At 39.2% G+C, this 24,022-nt stretch overlaps 1 pseudogene; it reads right to left on the bottom strand.

Moving 5' to 3' along the window:
* Positions 1 to 3,021: 3,021 nt before the first annotated feature.
* On the bottom strand, positions 3,022 to 4,595 carry LOC133749480 (protein lin-9 homolog; annotated as a pseudogene).
* Positions 4,596 to 24,022: the final 19,427 nt, after the last annotated feature.

The following is a 24,022-nucleotide window of genomic DNA, read 5'->3' as shown; positions in this document are numbered from 1 at the left end:
ACAATCATTGATTGCTCACACAAACCTAAGTAAAATCCATGATCACTGATTAAAGATCAGAGATGGGCAGGTCTGAAGCCAAGAGCCAGGAGATTCTTCTGGGTCTCCTTCATGGGAGCAGGGGCCCAAGACCTTGGGCCATCTTCCGCTGCTCTCCCAGTTGTATTAGCAGAGAGCTGGATTGGACATGGAGCAGTCAAGACTTGAACCAGCAGCCTATGCTGCAGGAGGTGGTTTAACCCACTATGCCACAGCACTGGCCTTATAATTTGAAATTTACTACCTGTATTCTTCGTTTTTTTCAAATTTGCATGGATAAATTTATTTAGAATTATAAATAGAAGAAGAAAAGATGTATGCATTTCACATTAATGTGAATTTTGGCTAAATATAAACTCTACACTAATGCTTTGCAGGAGCACAATACCGATAAAGACTATGGAATCATTTTACAACTATTACCAACATTTCAAATAGAAAATAATCTTGCTTTATTATATATAAACACATAAAAAATCTCATTTTATAAGACATCTAAAGTAATCAAAACCCTCTCCATAGCCATATTTGCAATTACAAATCTGAAAAAATTTATTATGTATTCACTTTATAATATTCTAGTTTAAATAAAAAAATTCCAAACACATAATTTTTATGAAATTAACATTTTAGTAAGAGTTTTCCTTGGAAAAGAAAAAAAATCAAAACAACCCATATCAGGGGCCACCACCTGCAAATCTGGCATCCTGTATGAGCACTGGTTAGAGTGTAGGCTGTTCCACTCCCTGGGAAGGTAGTAGAAGAAGTCTTGAATATTTGCGTCCTTGCCACCTATGGGGGAGACTTAAGTGGATTTCCAGGCTCCTGGCATAGGCCTGACCCAACATTGGTCATCGGTTGTCTTGGCCATTGGGGAATGAACTTGTGAACAGAATTCTCTCTCTCTCTCTCCCCACTTTTCTCCCTTCCTACCTCCCTCTCTTTGCCTCCCACTCTGTAACTCTTCCTTTCAAACAAATAAATAAATTCACCATTAAAAAAACCAGATCAGAGTAACCCAAATTAAATCTTCATTCTACAAATCACAGCACTGGCTGTTTTATTTGTTTCCTTATAAAATTGTTTTATTTATAAACTATATGCTGTTGGATTTTAACCAGTAATATACTTTAAAAGTTTTGCAAATAAAATAAAAAGCAGGAATATAATGTATATCAATCTTCTGAATTTTATGAAAGCTCATAAAATAGTAGTTTTCATCTGAAAGCAACAAAAGACACACCAAAATCACTTGTTAAAATTTAGAATTTTGTAGTAACTTTTAAAAAAATATTTATTTATTTATTTTAATTATTTATTTATTTATTTATTTATCTGAGTTACACACAGAGAGGAGAGTCGGACAGAGAGAGAGTGAGAGAGAGAGAGGTCTTCTATCCGATGGTTCACTCCCCAATTGAACGCAACGGCTGGAGCTGTGCCAATACGAAGCCAGGAGCCGGGGATTCCTCTGGGTCTCCCACGTGGGTGCAGGGGCCCAAGGACTTGGGCCATCTTCTACTGCTTTACCAGGCCATAGCAGAGAGCTGGATTGGAAGAGGAGCAGTTGGGACTAGAATTGGCGCCCATGTGGGATGCCGGCGCTTCAGGCCAAGGCATTAACCTACAGCGGCAGCCCCTGTAGTAACTTTTTAACCCGATCCTTCATTTTCTATTAACAAACAACAAAGGTTTCTTTTATAAATTATAGTATGTTAAATATTTATTATTATAAAATGATCTATATAGCAACGTCAAGTTTGTATTTCCTGTCTGTATTCTAGTGGCTTCCTTAAAACTAACGCTTCTCAGGGGCTGGCATGGTGGCATAGTGGGTTAAGCCCATTGCCTGTGATGCCAGCATTCCATATGGGCACCGGTTAGAGTTACTTCAATTCCAGCTCTCTGCTAATACTCCTGGGAAAGCAGTGGAAGATAACCCAAGTTCCTGGGCCCCTGCATCCACCTGGGAGTCCCAGATAAAGCTCCTGGCTCCTGAATTTGGCCTTGTCCAGCCCTGGCCATTGTGGCCATTTGGGGAGTGAAACAACAGATGAAAGATCTCACTCTCTGTCTCTCCCTTTCTTTCTGTAACTCTGTGTCTCAAATAAAGAAATAAATCTTAAAAACAACAGCAAAATTAAGGCTTCCCAGATGTCACGTATTATCTTTTGAAGATGAGGTAGTGATCGACCAAACAATATGGAGTTATAATTTTTCATTGCGAATTTTCACATTTACCAACATTCACAGGAAGACTATGCGTCTTCATAGTCTTACCCACTGCATTAGTTACAAACATGTTGGGTTGAATTCATGGACATTTAAAAATGTGGTCAATATATTTTCTCTCATGAAAATATATTGGGGGGCCGGTGCTGTGACTTAGTGAGTAAAGCCGCTGCCTGCAGTGCTGGCATCCCATATGGGTACCAGTTTGTGTCCCAACTGCTCCACTTTTGATCCAGCTCTCTGCTGTGGCCTGGGAAAGCAGTAGAAGATGGTTCAAGTGGTTGGGCCCCTGCACTGGCGTGGGAGACTCTGAAGAAGCTCCCGGCTCTTGGACTTCTGATTAGCACAGCTAGGGCCATTGTGGTCATCTGAGGAGTGAACGAGCAGATGGAAGACATCTCTTTCTTCCTCTCTCTGCCTCTGTCTCTCTGTCATCCTGCCTTTCAAATAAAATAAATAAATCTTTTAAAATAAAAGAAAATATATTGTGTTCAGACATTTTTAAAAATACTTGCTAACAAGCTTGTGTAACATAAGCAATTGTTCTGCCTTTGAAAAACAAAAGATTAACATAACGCTGGTTAGCAATGCAGGTGTAAGAAGCAGTACAGTAGATTAAAAGGACTTATTTGGGGATTTAAATTCCCCTTGTTTTCTGGTAGTTAGGTTATTTGGTACTGGAGGCTTATAAAAAGGAAAAGAATGTCTCAAAATCATTGACCAATGCAGATGGAATAACTACATTTCTATTCAATCTCTGTTGTTATTTGCTGAAAAGACATGTAAATTTCCCATCTGGTCCAAGCCACTCTGAATGTGCAAAATGGATTTCTACATTATTTTGAAGCAACTGATATTAGAAACATCTATTAAACTCTCTATATCATTTAACGAATTTGTAAGACATTTCAACTCAAAGGAATTCACGTCTTCTCTTGCTGGAAACTTAATTTGTAAGGAAATATCTGTAAGCTTGGAGATGAGGTTTGTTAGATTTTGATTTTCAACATGAATAATTTGCATACAGAATAGTTTTCTGGCTGTTTTCTTCACATCTTCACCCCATATCAATTGACTAGTCTGCTGGCTGAAGTCCCTGATGTGGAGCAACATTATAACTGTATTCTTGAATTTTATGCAAAGTTGTGTTTCTTTGTTCAGGTGTCTAAACTCTAGATTAATTGTTGTATATCTCCAGTGGAATACAATGGGCATGGAATATGATTTTTTTGTTTTTGTTTTTGCTTCTGTGTTCATTTCTCCTAATTTCTATCTATGTTCCTTTTTAACTATGAGACTTATATAATTTGCCACTTAGATGAGGAATTCTACTGTATAGCCACCTAATATTTTGAAGTTAGAGCCAGATGCTTTACTTCTCTGAGGTGACCAGCAAAGGATCGTTATTCAAAACTGGTGACTGGAGGGGAGAGCTATAGTGTAATCATAGTGAGGCCATAAACATTGAGATGGCCTGTGTTTTTGTCCAACTTAGCAATTGACATTGTCTCCTGAGGCTCATTACTAAAAGAATCATTGCCTGGGATGGTATAATTTAAAGTTACCATATAAGCAGTTGTAAGAGAATCCATAACATTTATTTGTCCAAGAAACAGATATTTTTGAACACTGCAGAGTTGTGCTGTTATTTTGGTTTCAATAACCAAAGTCAAAGGAATTTTATCTTGGAGATCTTTGAATTGTGAAATGTCTGCAGCTTTCCTTTGTTGTAAGAACCTTATTTCCTGCCTTTTCTGTTTTAATGCTGTTTCATTCTTCCTCAAAAAAAAAAAAAAAAAAAAAAAAAAAGAACATTTCCTATAAGCCACCTAACTTTTTCCCACTGTATTCATTTTAACTTTCTTGTATTCAAATTCTGAAAAGATTCTTTTAGATGTTGACAGAAGTCATTATCACCTTCAAAGAGAGGTTTATCTATATTTGAATAAAGTCACTCCTATACGCACCATTTCTGTACTTTGGGAAGCTTGAGCATGTAACATAATCAAGAAGCTACCTTCTGTGAGACTTTCTTGTGTGGGGTTGACACTGTTGCTGTACATTTCTGTGGAAAACCGTCGCAATCCTCTGGTTTCCTTTAGATGACCTTGTATGATGTGTATGTCATCTTCATCGGAAAAGAGCTAAGTTTCCGACTTCTTACAGGCATTTCCACTGCAAGGCTTACATTCCCGACTTTCCAAACAGGCACTTCTTAAAGAATTGCACTTTTCATTCCAGTTGCTAGATAAGCTTCCCTCTTTTAAACTGGTGAGGGCTTTTGTGGAAGCACTCTCCTCAGGCAGTTGGTCAACATTCTCCATTTTGAACAAGCTAGGGCTTTTCCAATGCTGCTTGCTGTGCTGCATTGTGGGGTGTGGGACAGTCTGGAAGGAGGGTTGGGATACAGAAGCTCCCTGTCCTTTGTGCTCTGCCTGCCTGCTGCTGCCATTGTTTTCCCTATGGTTGAAATGATCCTATTTACAATTGTGAATTTGTTAGCCATATAAAGAGAGTTTGAGGAACCCCTCCTCCTGGGTAATGAGGCAACACAGTAACACTTCTTCCAAAATTCCTTTCAGGCCCATACAGAGGAAACAGGTAGCTTCAACCAGATATTGGAATCTGTCTCCCTAAAATATGTATCAAGATGTGACCCCTTAAAGTTCCCTGAGCATCCCATCTGGGGTGCCACATATGTTATAGGAATTTGGGGTGCCATATGATATCACCATATGCTTATTAATAAGTTTCCAATATTAATAAGCCCGTGTGGGTTCTTGCCTAATATTCAGAGAAGAATTCTGAATACCAGCATAAATGAACAAGGCAGCATGGTACATTTTAAGCTTTTATTTAGTGTGAAAGATGCGTAGGAGAGTGAGGGCCCTGTCTAAAGGAGAAGGTAAATCTGGGTTCATACCCAGTACCAGGAATCAGCCACATGGAGGAGCAACTGAGCCAGAAAGCATGGGGCGGGTGATCTGAAGGCTGCGCCCCTGGAGGCTCAGGGCTGAGCTAGCCCCCGACTGGCAAGAGGCCAGGGAAAGGAAAAAGGAGAAAAGGGTGGACACACTGTGTCCCAGGCTTTTAATCCACTTTTTTTTTTTTGACAGGCAGAGTGGACAGTGAGAGAGAGAGACAGAGAGAAAGGTCTTCCTTTGCCGTTGGTTCACCCTCCAATGGCTGCTGCTGCCGGCGCACTGCGCTGATCCCAAGGCAGGAGCCAGGTGCTTCTCCTGGTCTCCCATGGGGTGCAGGACCCAAGCACTTGGGCCATCCTCCACTGCCCTCCCGGGCCACAGCAGAGAGCTGGCCTGGAAGAGGAGCAACTGGGACAGAATCCGGCACCCCGACCGGGACTAGAACCCTGTGTGCCGGCGCTGCAAGGCGGAGGATTAGCCTGTTGAGCCACAGTGACAGCCTTAATCCACTTTCAAAGGGGAGTGGTTAATTAACCTGATTGGCTGTTGGGTACTCAGATGTGGCCAGGTAGGGGCATGAGGTCACACAGGGGCATGGCGAAGGCATGGTCTTCCGCTCACAAACCTAATCAATTTTAACCTCTATGCCTGTCTACTTCAAACCCACTTGAGAATCTACCCGGAAACAGCCTTGACCACAGCCACAAAGACTGAGCATGGGCAAATGTCCCAAAATTAACCTTTCCTTGGTATTAGTGCTAAGATCAACATGTGCTAGATGTCTTGGCATGTTTCTATTAGGTAGGAAGTTAGAACTTAGCCTATGTGTGTGAGACAGGCTTGAGAGAAACACAAAGGCACAGCAGCTCACTTTGGAAGCAGCCCAGTATCTGCACTGCAAAATCCTGCCCAGACCCTGATGGCTTTCCAGATGGTACCAGCCCTTCCTCCAAGGAAAGCTCCCAGGAGAATTCTCTCTCCCCAGGACCAAATGGGCTACCTGGCCTGATTACATAGAGCAATAAAACCATTACATCCTACCTCCAAGACAGGTACCCTTGTAGAGGAAATATGCCCACAACCAGAGACAAAGAAAGAGAAGTAGACCCCTCCTCCCAACACAGACCTTGAAAAGTGGCTTCTCACAATTAACTAGTGAAGCAACTGCCCACTCTTGTCTACTGAGGGAAGAAGTCCTAAGTTCTCCTTCTGTGAACTCCAGTTATGAATCTGCCCCTGGTATCTCTTCTACAAACATACCGGGCCCACTGACCATTGGAAGTGTGGTCCTAAGCCACATAGGCTGCAATTTAAACCCACCAATGCTGTAACAGCTTAGGTATGATGCTGATGAACCCATAAATATTGTAAGCAACTTGGGATTGTGCTCAGTTTTGGGAAAAGGTTCCAGCTGAGCTCGCTGGCGTAATAAACTACTTCAATCCTCCACTGTCTCTGGTGCCTGTCTGAACAAAGGGAGTCTTCCCACCTAAGATTTCTGTAACACCCTAGGCCCAGCCCCAGAAGGCCTCCACCACCCCCAACCCCCAGTCTGATAATACTGAGTAGAAAACCTGGGGAGGAATTTCATAATTTACACTCAGAAAACCCTTTGTTCTGGAGGAGAACAGGGAGGAGATAAGGGAAATGGCAGGAATGAACTGGACCCTCCCCTTATAAGCCCTGAGTCTAAACAGACTGAATGCTCAGCTCTCTCAGCTCTCTGCTCAGCCACCCACCTGCCTGCCAGGCGTATTCTCTCCATTTAACCCTGTAACCCCATTTTTCCCCAGTCTGAGTGACTGGGCACTCTCTCTCTGTCCCTTCCATTCTGACAGATGCTTTGTTGTAGGCAGCCTTTGGACAAATCAAGGCCAGTCTTGGCTTGTGGAGTTCTTGGGATAAGAAAGTCACATACTCCCATCCTGAAGGAGGATGATAATCAAGAACACTCTGCTAAAATTATCTGTGCCACTGGAGGTCCCAATAAGTTGCTTACATATGTTGTTATCTTTTGTGCTTCTTTGTTCTGCAGCTGGTTATGTATGTATAAATACCACCGAGACATTGGAATAAACGAGCCTTGATCAGCCTTGTTGTCTTGGCTCCATTCTCTGCAATCTCTTGTCCCTCTTTTCAGTCCCTCTCCCTCCCTTAGGTGTGCTGGTCCGCACACCCTGTCCCCAACAGAACCTTGCTACTTTGTTCTCTGTCTCATGCCTGAGTTCTTTCTTGCGTGAAGACAAGAACCCCACAACTTCTCTCCTGTGACATTTCTGGCAACCATAAAGGGGATTCACAATGAAACCCACAAGGGGATTCTTGAAGGGACTAACAGAAGACTCCATAAAGGTTGGTATACTGTCCCCCAAGCAGGATCAGATCTGTGGGATGATGATCTTGCAGCATCTCAAAACTCTCTGAGAGGGATTGTCAAGTGGGAGGGAAAGTAAGAAGGGCAGTTGGCTGAGAGCCTGGAGACCCCCTTGACTCATGTTGGCTTTCCAGGACTGCAACCTGAGGACCTTGCCTATCTCTTAGAGATAGGATGCCTACTGCTATGTGAAGGGGCTTAGCCTTGACCTAAGCTAATATTGGCCCTCCAGGTAGACCTGAAACAACTAGATAGCGGGCAATCCTGAGCAGTAGGAGATCTGGAGCACTCAGTGAAGCAAGGCACCCGCCCCATCCCACAGGCCGTCCTGTTAGACTGAGGTGTGTCCACTCTTCCCTTCAAGGAGACACATGGCCTTTCCCTATACTCTCTTTTGGTCAAAATGCCTGCTGCAGCCAAGCAGAAGCAGTCAGAAACTTCTGGCAAGAGATGAGAGCTATTGTGGGTTCTCTCTTTTCCTCTCTCTTCATTTCCAGTTCAATACCCTCTCTCACTAGGAGGAGGCAGGGTAATCTCTCCAGCTGCAGCTGGCCACCTAAACAAGAGAGAAGCCTCCATCTATTAACCCTTTCCAACCTGATGCGTGGTTTTCTTCACTTCTTTGCAGCTGATGGACATTTTGTCCTTCAGCCCTTCACTATAGGAGTCTCTGATTCTCTGCTTTTCCATTTCATTATGTGTTTCACTGTCCTAAGTAATGGGGTCATATGCTGATAATTTAATTTTTTTCTGTGCTGCTGTAACTGACTTGGGTGATTAGGGTTTTCATGTGTCTTAAAGGGAAGTGTTTTTCTGTTTGGCTAAACAATTTGACTCTGACAATTTAAGTTCTAAACTGAGTTTTCTGATTTTGAGACTTCCAGTCAGATCCCTGAAACTCTCAAAGGATGAGACTCAATTTATTGAGATAACAGTTGTCTGAGTCAATTCAGATTATGGAAAGTACATTGAAAGGTTATAAATGATGCCAAAGCTATGTTGTATTCATGCTACTGCTTTCCAGCTACAGTGGTTTTATAAAAACTGAGAGTAAATTCTGTGTATGTAAGGCTTTATGTTGTTAGACTAAAGTAAGCCAATACAGATTGGTTCAGAAAATTGTGTTAATCCAAATGCCTTTTGGTTCGCTTGGGTTACATGTGTCTTTGATATATTTAAAGTTGCTTTTTAAAAGGATAAAGATATTTTCAAAGCTGTTAACATAAACTAGTACCTGTGTTTGCTGTTCAAGAGATGTTATCCTTATTAGCTATTTATAATCGTGTGGTATTCATTAATATCTCAGTGTCTTAAGTCATCTAGGTATCGTTGCTAAATAAAACTTGAGAAAAGGTAATGTGTGTACTCTTAGCATTCTATAAGGGAGACTGGGTTGTTAAATAGGCAGGTGGCAAAAGGTCACAAGTATAAAAATGTGTTCTTGGTAAGGAAGGTTAAGAAGGAGAGACTTTTTAAACAAGTTTTTTAATCTTAATGGATAGTTTACTCTAGACTGCAGTGGAAACGAGAAGTTTAAGTAAGTTTCAGAAGGTGTAAGTCACAAAAACCTTTGGGAGGAATGAATCTTAGAAGAAAAGTTTATGATTTAAAAATATTGCTTACAGAGTTTCTACAAGTTAAGTGTTAATACCAAAGTTACACTGATCTAAGATTGAAGTCCGATCTTCTGTTACAGCAATGAAGATTTTGAAAAATGTATGTCAATATGTTATAAAATATCTGAAAATGGTCTTTGTTACCGGAGAAGCAAAGGGTCCTTGTCTTTGCACAAAAAAAGAATTCAGGTGTGAGACAGAGAACAGTGGAAAGCAAATAGCAAGGTTTATTAGGGTAGGGACATCTATAAGAATGGATGGGCACCTCTCCAGACAGGACCTGAGAGAGAGTGCCCAGTTTACATTTAGGCTGGGGTTTTTAAGGGGGTGGGTCTTGCCTTCCCTCCCCCTCTCCTTCTCCTTCTCCTGAACAAAGGACTTGTTGGGTGTAAATATGAAAAATTCCTTTCTGAGTTTTCCCCCTGAAGTTATCAGACAGGGGAAGCCTGGCTGGCGTTGCCTTGCCTTAGAGGAAGAATGGTTATCTGATAGAAGGGGCAGGATCCCCTGGAAGATCTTCAGGATCTGGGCAGGATGTTTGAAGTGCAGATACTGGGCTGCACCTGGAAGGTTATAGGGATGACTTTGAGATGCGGATGCTGGACCTAGATGTCGATTCCTTAGGCCTTTGTCACACACACATAAGCTCATTTCTGACTTCCTGCCTAACAGTCTTGATCTTGAATCTTAAAATCTGTTTTTGCAAAAACTGTAACATCTACTTTTAACAGTTTCTGTTTTATGGGGTACTTTGTGCCGTTTATAGAGTTAGGTCCTAAAAGCTCTTTCCTGACTCTGTTCAATTGTTCCAAATTATGCAGTGATTTCCTGTGCTCTTATTTAAGGTTTTTATTTCTGTTTCATTCAATGACCAAAGAGAGACAGATTTTGTGTTCTGTCAAAGTAATCTATTATGTTCTCTATTGTCTCTGTTAAGTTCTGATTATTGAAAGGCATACAGTCTTAAAAGTTATTTTTAAATACATGTTTATTTAAAAATATTTGGTCACTTTATCATTATGATTAAATCAGTATGCTTAAAGCATACAGTCTTAAAAGTTATTTTAAAATACATATTTATCTAAAAATATTTGGTCACTTTATCATAATGATTAAATCTGTTCTAAAGTTATTAAAATCTCCCTGACTAAATGGATGAATATTATTTCACGATGTTAAAGAATTCCATTTTGACAAGACAGTTTAACTTCTCTTGGCATCTTTCACAGACTTTCTGAAAACCAAAGTTCTAAATTCTCTGGACTTTGATTCTTCCAAGTGGGCCCCTGGAAATGTCAAAGGATATATCTCTCATCTTGCAGAGATAATAGCCAGTTGGGCTATTTAGATAAGTGTTGCCAAGATGTGAAATGTTGCTAAACTTCAGTAATAAGCATGTTTCTTTCCAGCTGCTCCAGTCTCTGGCTCAGAAGCCAGATTATTTAAAGGGAGACTGACAAAGTCTCAGTCCAGCTAACCTTGAATATAACCAGGAACTGCTAGTTCAAAATGTGGCTCAAATGGAGGTCCAGCCAAAAGAGAGAAAGTGTTCGATGATTGGAGACAAATATGCAGCAGATACTAGAGAATTGGGTTCCAGGAACCCCCTAAAAAAGCTTTAGTATCCGCAAACTACATGGTGAAAATCTGGAAGCTCAAAAACTTAATACAATTTTCCAAAAACTCACTTTTGAGTGACATAGTAAGTTCTAGTATAAACTTATGGGTTACATGGTAACACTAGTTAAAACTGGCAACCCATAACCCACCAGCTACATGGAGAAAATGCAGAAGCCTAAGAATGGCAGAGACATCAGCCATAACTTCTCCTCTAAGACAGGCTATGTAATAAACACTGGTCAAACACCAGTTAAATCCATCTGGAAGCCCAAAAAGTCAGGCTAAGCCATCAGAGAGGCCTGACTCACTGCCTCATTTCTCTTTTTTTTTCTTCCACAGGATTCTGCACTGTGATATATGGTTTGATCCCCAGACCTTATAAAAGGGATGACTGACCTTTTATAATATAGCCACAGTATAGAACACCAAATAGCAAAGCCAGAAAATGAGAGATTAAACTATGAAATGATTTTACTGCTAGATTTGATTTTCTGTGTGCACAATAAATGGGCAGAACTCCTCTTTTAAGCCAAATTGAGGGGGAGATAAGAAGTTGTACTGATGACCTCAAAATATGTAGACAGGTCACTACATTTGACTGACATCATAAAGGCTGCCTCCATGGTCTACTTTATTAGAGACCAGGAGAAAGAGGAGAGAGTTAGGTAAAAGGAGTAATGTAAGGATAGGCAGCAGGCCAATTAATGGCTACTTTACATGGTGATTTACCTTCAAAGAGACTCAACAAGGCACTTGCTTTTGATATGAGGAGCCAGGGTATTGGGCAAGCAGCTGTCCTGACAGAAACCATCTTCTGTCAGCTCTGCCAAGAGTAAGGCCACTAGAAATGGAGCTTCCCTGGATATTGAAAGATTCCTGGGTCACAACTGTTGTGACCCTGTTGGTCCTAAGCTACAAAACCCTTAGCTTTGACCAGCTTCAAACTCTCATCACTGCTATTGAGGGGATTGCCTAGGGCCAGTGAGATGTAAGTTGCCTATTTATACCAACCTCCTATTCAGTTCTCCTCCTAATCCAGCCATGTGATAGGAGTCAACAGTGTGCCTTCCTTAAGAAGGTTCACACCTCTCTTGTAACATCTCTTCCAACACCCCACGGATAGGTCTGGGCCCAACACATAGCTGGCTAGCCCTTAAAGCCTATCCAAATATTATTAAGCCTAAAAAGCCCTTCCTGCCAGTTCCTAAAAACAGGGCTTAGAGTAACAGCTAACTTAGATAGTTCTGCACCTATTTGGACAAGTCCTCACCAAAGACTTAAAGGACCTATCCCTTGAGAGGGTGCAAAATAATGCAGAGTGTAGGTGGTTTATTGGTCTGTTTTCTTTCTCAAACTGAGACTCTTGCCTTGTGCATTATCTTAACTTCCCAGAAAAATGTAGCTACCAGAGATCCAGAAAAAAAAAAAAACATAGCTAGTCCACCAGAAAATTAATTATTTAACCCTTGCCGTCACCCCTGGGCAGAGAAAAGCAGCCACAGGGAGGATTCAGGCCATGCAGCAAATTCCTACTTCTACAGCTGATATAGGCAAGCAGATAAGATTAAATTGATTAGGTTTGTGAGCTGGAGACCACGCCTTTGTCCTGCTCCATTTCATGAGCTCACACCACTACCTGACCTCACCTGTACTCTCGCCTGCCAATTGACTATGTAACCACTCCCCTTAGGGAGTGAATAAAAGGCCTGGAGAATGGTGGGCCCTGCCCTTGTCGTCTCGCACCTTTGGTTATGTGGCCTTTTGGCTGCTGCTCTGCCTCTGCTTGCCTGCCTGTGCTACACTACCTGCGGCTGCTCCTAACTGCACGCTTTACTCCACGTGGCTGCTGGACTGCTCTCTGCCTGATATGGACCCAGGTTATGCTTCTAGACTTCTTTCTCCCCTACATAATGCCTTCACTTTCCCGTGTATTTCTCTCACTGAGTAAATGTTAAATACCTTACCCTGTCACCTGTTTTATTCTGAATAGACAGCAAGAACCCTCAATATTAATAGTAAATTTACTAATAAAGCTAGTTGGTAACACAACCTGCAGGCGGTGTCAGCATTTCTCAAACAGGTTACGGATTCCTAGATACAGGGAAGTAGCAGAGTTCTCAAATCAAGTTCTCAACAAGGAGCCAAAGTAGAGCCCCCTCCTTTGAGAAAATGAAACAAATAAACAAAACACAGCTTTCATCCATTGAAAAACTGCCACGCACAAAAGCACTGTTAACTCAGCCCTTCAAAACAGGCAGGCTCTAGACCTGCTAACTGCTGCCAAAGAAAGTGCCTCCAAACTTGGGTCAAACTAAATGGGTACAAAATCTTGTTCATGCTTTCTTGTATGAAGCCAGACAACTCCAAGACCAAGTCAGACAAGGCTAAAATATCTGGCCTAACATTTGGTCATGTAAATTGTGGTCGTTGCCTCTCCTTGGTGACATAGTGTCCACATTCTTTTCTCTGTGGACTATTGTGTTTTAATGCCCTTGTTTGTCCTAACAGAAGATAAGCCACCTAGCACCAGGGACTTCTGAGACAGGGCTTCCAGCCTACTCCATCAGACAAGATTGACCAGTCCTCTATACCAAGCAGGACAATGCTTTCCGAGGTCACCCTCAAACACCATAGGCCACATAGCAAGAGAAAAATACCCATATTCACCACTACACCCATTTGTCAGCTCCGAAGCAATGACAGAAAATAGATCTTCACCCATTTATCCCCATAAGATTATGGGTATTTTCTCTTGAGGGGATACATGTTAGGTTGGAAGTTAGAAATTAGCCTAAGTGTGTGAGAGGGGCCTGAGAGAAATGCACAGGCACAGAAGCTCACTTTGGAAGCAGCCCAGCATCTACACTGCAAAATCCTGCCCAGACCCTGATGACTTTCCAGGTGGTGCCAACCCATCCCCCAAGGAAAGCTCCCAGGAGAATTCTCTCTCCCCAGGACCAAATGGGTTACCTGGCCTGATCACATAGAGCAATAAAACCATTACATCCTACCTCCAAGACAGATACCCTTGTAGAGGAAATATGCCCACAACCAGAGACAAAGAAAGAGAAGTAGACCCCTCCTCCCAATACAGACCTTTAAAAGTGGCTCCCACGTGGGAGACCCAGACGAAGCTCCTGGCTTCTGGCTTCAGATCAGCATACCTCTGGCCATTGCGGCCATTTGGGGAGTGAACCAGCAGATGGAAGACCTCTCTCTCTCTGGCTCTACATCTCTCTGTAACTCTGTTGGTCAAATAAATAAAAGAAATCTAAACAAAAAAAAGTACATGGCATACAAAAAAAGTAAGTCTATTTTGGGCAGAAATTTGTTTTGAAAATGATGCACAGTTTCTCATGATACACATTTTCCATGAACATTTTGAGACACTTCATACCATTGTGTTTTAATTATTTAATTTTATAGTACGTTTGCATATCTGCAATAGTAGTCTCTTTACTGTTCTTAGGGTTATGTATTTTTATACAGTAAATTCACTGATATAAGGATTAGAATTAACTTATCAAGTTCAAAATACATTAAATCATCTGTCCATTCATTCATACTTTCTTTAAGGGCCCTCCTTCAAGTTTCATATAGTTTTTTAAACTTTAGTGTGTACAATATATTTTTAATTCATTCTGTATTATTTTGCAGGGTTTGTGGTAAATTTTAAGTGAAATCTTTAGCCTTTGACCTTTCAAATTTGTTATTACTGCTTTACAAGAGAATGATTGGTAGTTGTTGATAACTTATTAAAATTGTTTTTCAATTGATTGCTTCAAAGTCTCAAAAAAATAATCTGGCGTTTTGACAATTTTGTGTCTTTTTTCAAATATTTGTGTTTGTTTACTTTTTATGCCTTGTTCATTGGTTAGAATTCTGAAAAGACTATTGAATTTGTTGAATAGCATGAACAATTAGAGGCATATTCTTATTTTGGTAATATTTAGAGGTATAGAAGATAAGATTGTTTTACAATCACATGGAGGGCTTTCATGTAAGTTTTTATAAAATTCTAAAGCTATTTCCATGGAAATTTTACTCAGGTGAGAGGATCTAAGTTATAATTATCTGAGATAGTAAAATACAACTTGAATATTATATACATTAATAATGAAAACTTCAAATAATTTAATTGCAAAATATTTTTCCTCAGATATTACAATTTGATTTCAACAGGTGCTATTGTGTACTAAGCAGGTCATATGCTGAACAATGGAACTTTCCCTTTAAAAATATTTTTGTTGATTTCTATTTAATTTGAAAGGCAAAGAGAGACAGAAATAGATCCTCCATCTTCTCGATCATTGCCCAGATTCCCACAACAGCTCAATTCATATCTCCCATGTGGGAGGCAGGGACTCAAATACTTTAAGCTGTCACCTATTACCTCTCACCTTGTGCATTAGCAGGAACCTAGAATTGAAAGTAGAGCCAAAGCTTGAACCCAGGTACTTTGATATGGCATGTATATCCCAAGCAGCACCTTAAACAGTATATACCAAAGCCCACCCCCAGAACTTTCCTTTTTTCCCATAGTTTTTTTTTTTTTTTTTCAAGATTTATTTCATTTACTTGAAAAGCACAGAGAGTGAGAGAGAGAGGCAGAGAGAGAGAGAGAGAATCTTTCATCCACTGGTTCACTCCCCAAATGCCTCCAAAGACCCAGGCTGGGCCAGACAAAAGCCAGAAGCTAGAAGCTTCTTTGGGGTCTCCCTTGTGAGAGCAGGGGCACAAGTACTTGAGCCATCTTCCATTGCTTTCCCAGGTACATTATCAGGGAGCAGGATCCGAGGTGGAGGAGCCAGGAGTCTAACTGGTACACATATGGGATGTCAGCATTGCAGCTACAGCGCTGGCCCCTCCCATAGAATTCTTGACACATAGTCTGAAAGATACACTGTTTTCCTATTCTAATAAATATTTTCTTTTTCCATCCACATAGCTATATTGATTTAAAATATTTAAACCAAAACATACCAAATTATTGATAATACTTTAGAAGGAATTTTCATGTTTCTTTTAAAAGAATTCATAACTATTCCCAGAAACAACATACAAATAACATTTTTTAAAAAAGATTTATTTATCTGAAAGGAGAGTTACAGAGGCAGAGAGAGAGAGAGAAGGAGAGAGAGAGAGAGAGAGAGAGAGATCTTTCATCCTCTGATTCACTCCCAAAATGGCCACAATGGCCAGAACTGGGCCGATCTGAAGCCAGAAGCCAGGAACTTCATCTGGGTCTTCCATGTGGGTACAAGGACCCAAGGACTTGGGCCACACTGCTTTCCCAGGCCACAGCTGCATTGGAAGTAGAGCAGCTAGGACTCGCACCAGCCCCCATATGGGATGCTGGCACTGCAGGCTGTGGCTTTACCTGCTACTCCACAGTGCCAGCCCCCATTTATAGTTTTTAATAGAAGAATACAGGAAACTGGGACTCTCAGTTTTATCATCAAATTGATTCATCTTTTGCTTTAAATAGTTTGTGTAGTTGGAAACAGAAAAAGGAAAGAAATAATGATATGACTTTCCTAGTCTTTGTGCTCCATGAAAGAAAGAAGGATTAGGTCTGGGTCTCTGTTTATGTTATCAAGGCATTGATTTAGCTTAGTCCCAAAGATCTCCAATTGCCATTATCTGTGAGCCTATATTCCTTGTCAGTGTCTCACAATTCTACAGTCTCTCTGTAGAGTGGATCATTTAATTGCCAATGAAAACTATAATTAAAACCCAAATAAATAGACTCTGTGTTCAGAGCCATATCTAATTAACTCTAGATTGAGTTAAAACTTGGTACTGTCATAGGAGCAGTTGCATCTGCATTTTTGGAGTGGTGTCTTATGTTTTTATATTCTGTTTTCACTGTTTTATGTTCACATTATGAATAGAAAATATGGGAAGAGAAGGACACAAAATAGCTTGCATGTTCCTCAATCAATATTATGTCTTAATTTCTTTTCTAACAAATCTGCTATACCCTTTCATCCTGTTCGTGAATTCAGAATTTCTTCCTTCTTACTTTTCTCCTTTTCTCACCATTCTACACAGATCTTCCACTCAGGAGAGATCCTCAAAAAGTCTGGGTCCTGTTTCTTACTTCAAAAACCCCTATAAACTCTCTGACTTTCCTCAACTCTGGAAATTATCTAATATCCTTTAATACATTTATTTTATGTTTTGACCATCCAAAATGGTTTTATTTTTGGAGGGTGATAAGCAATTTTGTTATATAACTCAATATGTAGAAAACGTTTAATTTGGTGGGAATTTACAGGTATTAGATATGGAAACTAGCAGTTGAATAGAGTTATAGTATTGGTCAAATGTAGGGTGAAAGAAAACTGATTTTACTTTCCATGTGCAAATAACTGATTGATTTGAGATAGTAGACTTTGCAGGAGTGGGGACTCCTTTTTTTCTGCCAAGTACCATTTGGATATTTATAGCATCATTTGTGGGCCATAAAACACTACCAACTTAAAAATTAGCCTGCTAGAGATTTGTTGAATTTCAAGTCCCAATTTTGGTTGGTTTGGTAGGGTTAGATAAAATAAATTTGCGGGCCTTATATTGCCCACAGGCTAAAAGCTCCTCACCCCTGCTTTAAGGTAACATAAGTGGAATTAGGGACAATAGTTTAACTATTAAGTCTAAGACTTGGAATCTTTCCTTTATGAGGAATTATTTGGGCTAATTTTCTTAGTGCTATATAGAATTCTGTTGTCTTATGTTCTTTTTATTATACATAAATTGAATTGATACAGAGAATGAATTTATTTATTTATTTTTAAGGAATATAAATTTCATAAGTACAACTTTAGGAATATAGTTATTCTCCCCACCATACCCACCTTTCCACTCAGCCTCCCACCCCTCTACCTCCTCCCAGTCCAATCCTCCACCTCTCCCCTTGCCAGTCCCATTCTCCATTAAGATTCATTTTCAATTAACTTTGTACACAGAAGACCAACTCTACACTAAGTAAAGATTTCAACAATTTGCACACACAAACACACATACAAAACTGTTTGAGAACTGGTTTTACAGTTGTTTCTCAATACAACTCATTGAGGACAGAGGATTTGCATGGGGAGTTAGTGCACAGTGCAGAGAATGAATTTATTCTCTATATTGTCCGTACTAAGTCAAACACACACCCTCACCCATACCCACACCACCCACACACACACCCACCCACACATACACAAAATGAAGTATAAGAAGCACATAGTCAAGTCCAAACCTCCCTTCGTAGTTTTCCTAGGTGGAAATGAAGCACTGTAAGAACACTGTAGTCAGCTTTGTTTCCGGGATCATTAGAATACTCCAGGTAGATTAGGGACATTTATGCTGTCAACGACATATTCACTATTCAATGCCAATGTCTAGCCTTCACAACTGGTTTATTTTAGACAAAGTTGTAAAGTGGGCACTTTATCAATGGCTGACTTATTTTTTCCTGTGCCCTTCTTCCAGATCAGTGCCCTCATTGTTCTTTATGCCTAAGAAGTCCTCATGTTACTGTTTACATATGATTCTAAATCTCACTTGCTGACACACTCACAAACATGAAAACATTATTGCCTGTGAATGCAAAAGCATTTCTTGCTAAGCTCCAGGGAAAGGGAATGAGGAATACTCCTGACTGTCTTGCCCACTTGTGTGGAATGTTAATTTGTACCTTTTCTGGGCACTTTGCTCTTTATGGTTCTAGCCATGTTGATTCAGCACATCAATATTGCTACCCAGATTTTGGGAAGTCATATATTTTGAGGTCTTCTCAAGACTGGGGTACTCTTGTAGCTTCCTCATTGGACAACATCTATGTTGAGGTTTGAACTAGTTCACTATTCTGAGGGGTTAGGAAATTCTAATTATCATGAAATTCTTTGTTATGTGTACAAAAGTCAGTCTGTCTACATCTATCATTAGTATTTGCAACACCCAGATTACAGGATTATTGACACATAAATTACCACAGCTGTTCCTATGTTATGGACATAATTTTCTGTCAATTTGTCTAAGTAAATCTTAGACGACTTCAATAGTTACTTGAGCTTGTCGTTAATTAAAACGTTGAAACGCCATTTATTCATAAATTTCCCATATTATTTTTAATAATCTGAGGAGTTACAAGTATCTGCCTAAAAATTTCATTTGCTTCACAAGCAAAGAAATATTTATTGAAATTAACTATATACAAGGCACAGTGTCTTGGCCTTATGCCTGATAGATGCAAAAACATGTCAGAATCAGAGCCTGCCCACCCAGAATGAGCTCACAGTCTAGTAAAGATGAATCAGAAACACAAGGCAAACAGCTACAATATATACTACATCATGGTGACTGTCACAATAAGATACCATTACATGTTACTGATGTAAAGAGAATAGAGGAAGTAACAGAGTGAATACAAATTAGAGAATACTTTTGTGGCAGAAAAAATTTTGTTATTCAAACATGAAGGGTATTTGGACAGGTAGAAAAATGTACTAAAGGGAAGGGAAAAGTAAATGCCCGTAAATGCAGGGAGAGTTGAGTGCCTTGGACATACTTGAATTAGAATAAAGCAAGTCAGGCTGATCATTTAGAACCCAGACGTTGTTCTTTCTGCTTCCCAATTGAAGTTTGATAATGATATTTTGAGTTAGCGTTGAGATTTCATGGTCTCACTTCTTTGTTAGGCTATTTATATACAGATTTGGTTTTGTTTTCTTGACTTGTACACAAAAGTATGAAGGTCAGGATCTCAAAGTCTGCATCCTATGTTGTGATTCTTGATGATTCCTTGGCCCTCATAGCTGTTCCATTTGCTGTTGGAATATTTTAAAAATTCCATCCTGCAAAGAGATTTCTTCTATTTTGGCATTCTCTGGAAGGCACAGCCAGGCATAAAACAGTGAGTGATATGCCTATGTAATATTTTTGCATTCATGAATGTACATATTGGATACTATTTTATTGGAACAAAGGGAAAGAACTATAAAGTGTGTATCAAGAAAAGAAACATGTTTCATTTCCCATAATGAAAAAAGTTATATGTTTTTGTACCATAGAGTTTACTTTGAGAGTCATTCATTAGATCTTTTTAGAATTATTGGGTAGATGTTCTTATCTATTCTACCTTACTCCTGATATTCATCTTCATAAAATGTATGTTAATAATATAATTATCTAATACAATATAATTATGTATATGTATTTGTGTAATAAAGTATAATATTTTGTAATTGTATTATAGTATAATAGTGTATGTCATATGTCATTATAGTACATAATAATAATATAATAATAGTATAATATTGTTAAGTCATATGTGCAAAGGATATAATATAACACAATAATGATTATACATTTGATTCATGGACTTAATTAATCAAAATAGCTATTAAAAATGGAAGATAGAGAGAACATTAATTTTCTGAAGGCTAAAACCATTTTCTACTAAATTTAAGTTGTATAAGTTTGCATTTGCTTCAAAAATAGAAATATTAATATCTAAAAGTAAACAAGCAATTTGTCAATTATAGTAAATTTTGGATCTTTTATGTACATTATACATTTATGACTTTCTTTTTTTCTCTTATACTACTATGAAATCAAACAGGAAAAGACTAAGCCTTTGATTTTTCCTTCTTCTAATGCACAAATCTGCCTCCTAACTCTTGTGCCCAAGCAGACAGTGATTGATATAGTTACAAAGTATCGGTAAACAAAACAGTCATCAAATGATTATGCATTTTGTTTATGTCTAATCTACACATATTTGTTCACATTTTCTTTTTTGGGTAGCAATATCATCTTGCTAATACTTGTCTTCATTTGAGAATCAAAAGATTTAATATTTAAAATTTGTTAATGATTCTACTTCTTAGAATTGGTAATAAAATATTTCCTAAGAAGAGAATTAAACTCATAGTTCAAGTAGAAAAATCAAATTTTCTTAAGATCATGGTATCATGGTGGTCCCGGGAAGACAATATTATTTCTTTATTTATAGAATCTGTTCTTCCTTCATGATTGTACTAAGTTTTCAAATTCCTTAATATACAGTGATTTTTAAAATTCACTTCTGTCCCCTGGCTTATATTTGTTTCCTTTCTGGTCTGCTAGCTTTTGGTTATATTTGTCTTCTGTTCTTCATATACTGAGAGGTCCTTTGTTCATGTGCATTTATGAATGGAAGGCTGGTGTCTGCTGTCATCTGGTTCTGTTGTGTGTGTCCAGGTTTCTACTCGGCATCTTCCACCAATGGGACCAGGCCTGGGAGGTCATGCAGGAACAAAGCTTGTCACTGTTAGGATGAGCAGATTGGGAACCATGCTTTGGAGGCTAATATGAGTGGAAATTTACTTTGTGGCTCAGGAAGTCATTCCAGCTACTTTAGAGACCTTAGTGCTCTTCATACTATTAAATAAAATTCTCTCAGAGTGCTACTTTCTATCTTTCTATATGCATCCAGCAAAGGACTTATTCAAATATTTTAAAAATTGAGAAATATAGAGGAGTTTGCTTCTATCTATATCTATATGCTTTCTTTCTACTCTATCATCTATCATATACCTATTTACCTATCTATATCTCATCTGTCTATCCTCTGTATCTGTCAAGTAGGATTTTTTTTTTTTAACAGGCAGAGTGGATAGTGAGAGAGAGAGACAGAGAGAAAGGTCTTCCTTTACCATTGGTTCACCCTCCAATGGCCGCTGCGGCCAGCACGCTGCGGCTGGTGCACCGCGCTGATCCGAAGCCGGGAACCAGGTGCTTCTCCTGGTCTCCCATGCCGGTGCAGGGCCCAGGAACTTGGGCCATCCTCCACTGCACTCCCAAGCCACAGCAGAGAGCTGGCCTGGAAGAGGGGCAACCGGGACAGAATCCGGCACCCCGACCAGGACTAGAACCCGGTGTGCCGGCACTGCAAGGCTGAGGATTAGCCTATTGAGCCGTGGCACCGGCCTAAAGTAGGTTTTTGATTCACAATTTTAAAAATTACAGAAATTCATGAAGTATTCAAAATATACCAAGTTTTATAAATTAGCACCTTCCATTATGCCTGGTCCTGCTTTAGAATAATCACTTAAATTTTTGATATGCATTCTAAATTTTAAAGTTTAAGAATACCTTATTTAGTGTGTATATCATTGTCTTATATTTAAAAAGTAAAGCATGGTTTTCCTGCTCTGAAAAATAATTTGCTTTTCCTTGACCTACACTATTGTAGATATTTTCTACCCTTAATTTCCTTCTCCTTCCTTTCATCTACCTGGCTACAAATCCATCTCATTTTAAGAATGGAGAATTCCATTCTATGTACAAGCAATCAATATAACCAATGTCCCATTGGTGAACATTTTGAAAATCTCCGTTAATTTTTGTGAATGTTAAAAATGGCTGCAATAATAATCTTTGATATATATATATGTATACAATACACATACAGACACACACACATACACACACCTTTGAAAGATTTTGCCATTGTTTAACATATTTGTATGATAAACTCTAAGAAAACAAATTGCTTACTCAATTAATACATATATTTAAAATTCTGACACCTAAAATAAAATTTCCCATCTGATTAATTATGCTACTTTTCTTTCTGCTAAGAGCATATAGAAACACTTATTTTCTTGATCCTTTGAGAGTGCATAATTCAAATTTTGAATCATTTCTATTTTTATTAGATTAATAGATAATTTGAACATAGTTTTATTTTTACTAGTCATTAAAATATCTTCGTGAATTTTTGTTCTTGCGTTTTGCCCACTTTCTTTTAAAGTGTTTGCCTCATACATTGGAAAATCTCTTTCCTTGTATGGGTAAACACTGTATTTTATTTTATGTTGCATTTTTCATTTGTCTTGTTTCATGTTGTGTTTGGTATAGGAAAAAATAGGAATCTTCCCAAAGTTTAAAGTTTTATTTTGTACCTGAATATATGTTTATTAGGGACTGGTATTATACTTTTTCTAAATGATTTTATTAGATAGCAATATTTTCAGTTTTGTGTTAAAGTTTACCTTCTTGCTAGTGGTTTAAGCAATAAAATCATTTAATGATCTCAGTTAAGAATTTTGGAGCTAGATAACTAAGGATAAGTAAAACAACTCCATGATGTCATCAAAGACCCATATTTCTTCTTAAAATTTATTTTTAGTTAATTTATTTTTAAAGATTTATTTATTGATTTGAAAGCAGAGTTACAGAATGAGAGAAGGAGACACACACACACACACACAGATATCTTCCATCCACTAGTCACTCCCCAAATGGCTAAAACAGCTGAGGCTGTGCCAGGCAAGAGCCAGGAGCCAGGAGCCAGGAGCTTCATCTGGTTCTCCTATGTGGGTGTAGGGTCCCAAGGGCTTTGGCCATCTTGTACTGCTTTCCCAGGCACATTAGCAGGGACCTGGATCCCATATGGGGTACTAGCCCTGCAAGCCATGGCTTAACCTGCTGTGCCACAGTGCCAGACTTCCCTACCCCCCCACCCCCACCCTCCCACCATGTTCCTTCTAAGTTCTTTTGAGTTGTTATTTTTCCAAGAATTGACTTGTTGATTCATCCTCAAGAGATTGCAGCTGTTATCATATGGTATTCTCAGGAGGAAGTAGGCTGAAAATATACAAATATACAGCCAGCTGCTGCTTCCTTATTTCTTTCTTGCTTTTTTTTTTTAACAGTAAAGTAAATGCTTTACTGGAAGCCCTAAGAAAGTTATGATTATGTTTCATTGAGAGGGCCTCACTTACAGGGTGCCTTAGATACAATGAGCTGATAAAGTGATTATCTTAGAATAGACTTAGGCCTGTTGAATAGACCTGTATTCTGACTTTTACACATATACTTAGGGGTTGGCCTTTGGAACGGTGGTTAAGATACAGTTAGGGTTCATGCATTTTCTACCAGAGTGCTTGGGTTCAAATCTGAGCTCTGCTCCTGATTCCCACTTCCTACTAATGCTCACCCTGGGAGGAAGTAGGTGATGGCTCAGTAGTTGCATCCTTGCAGGAGACCTGGATTGAGTTCCTGCTTCCAGCTTCATCCTAAGCCTAGCCATGGCTATTATGGGTATTTGGTGAGTGAATCAGATGATGGGAGCTCCCTCCCTCCCCCCCCCCCTCTTTCTCTGTTTCTCTCTGTCTTTCAAATAAACAAAAGAAAAAAATAAGGGAAAAAATTTTACAGCATGTATCAAAAGACATTTC

Source organism: Lepus europaeus, chromosome 2, assembly GCF_033115175.1.
Source record: "Lepus europaeus isolate LE1 chromosome 2, mLepTim1.pri, whole genome shotgun sequence".
NCBI lineage: Eukaryota > Metazoa > Chordata > Mammalia > Lagomorpha > Leporidae > Lepus > Lepus europaeus.
This window is presented reverse-complemented; position numbering and strand designations above follow the sequence as displayed.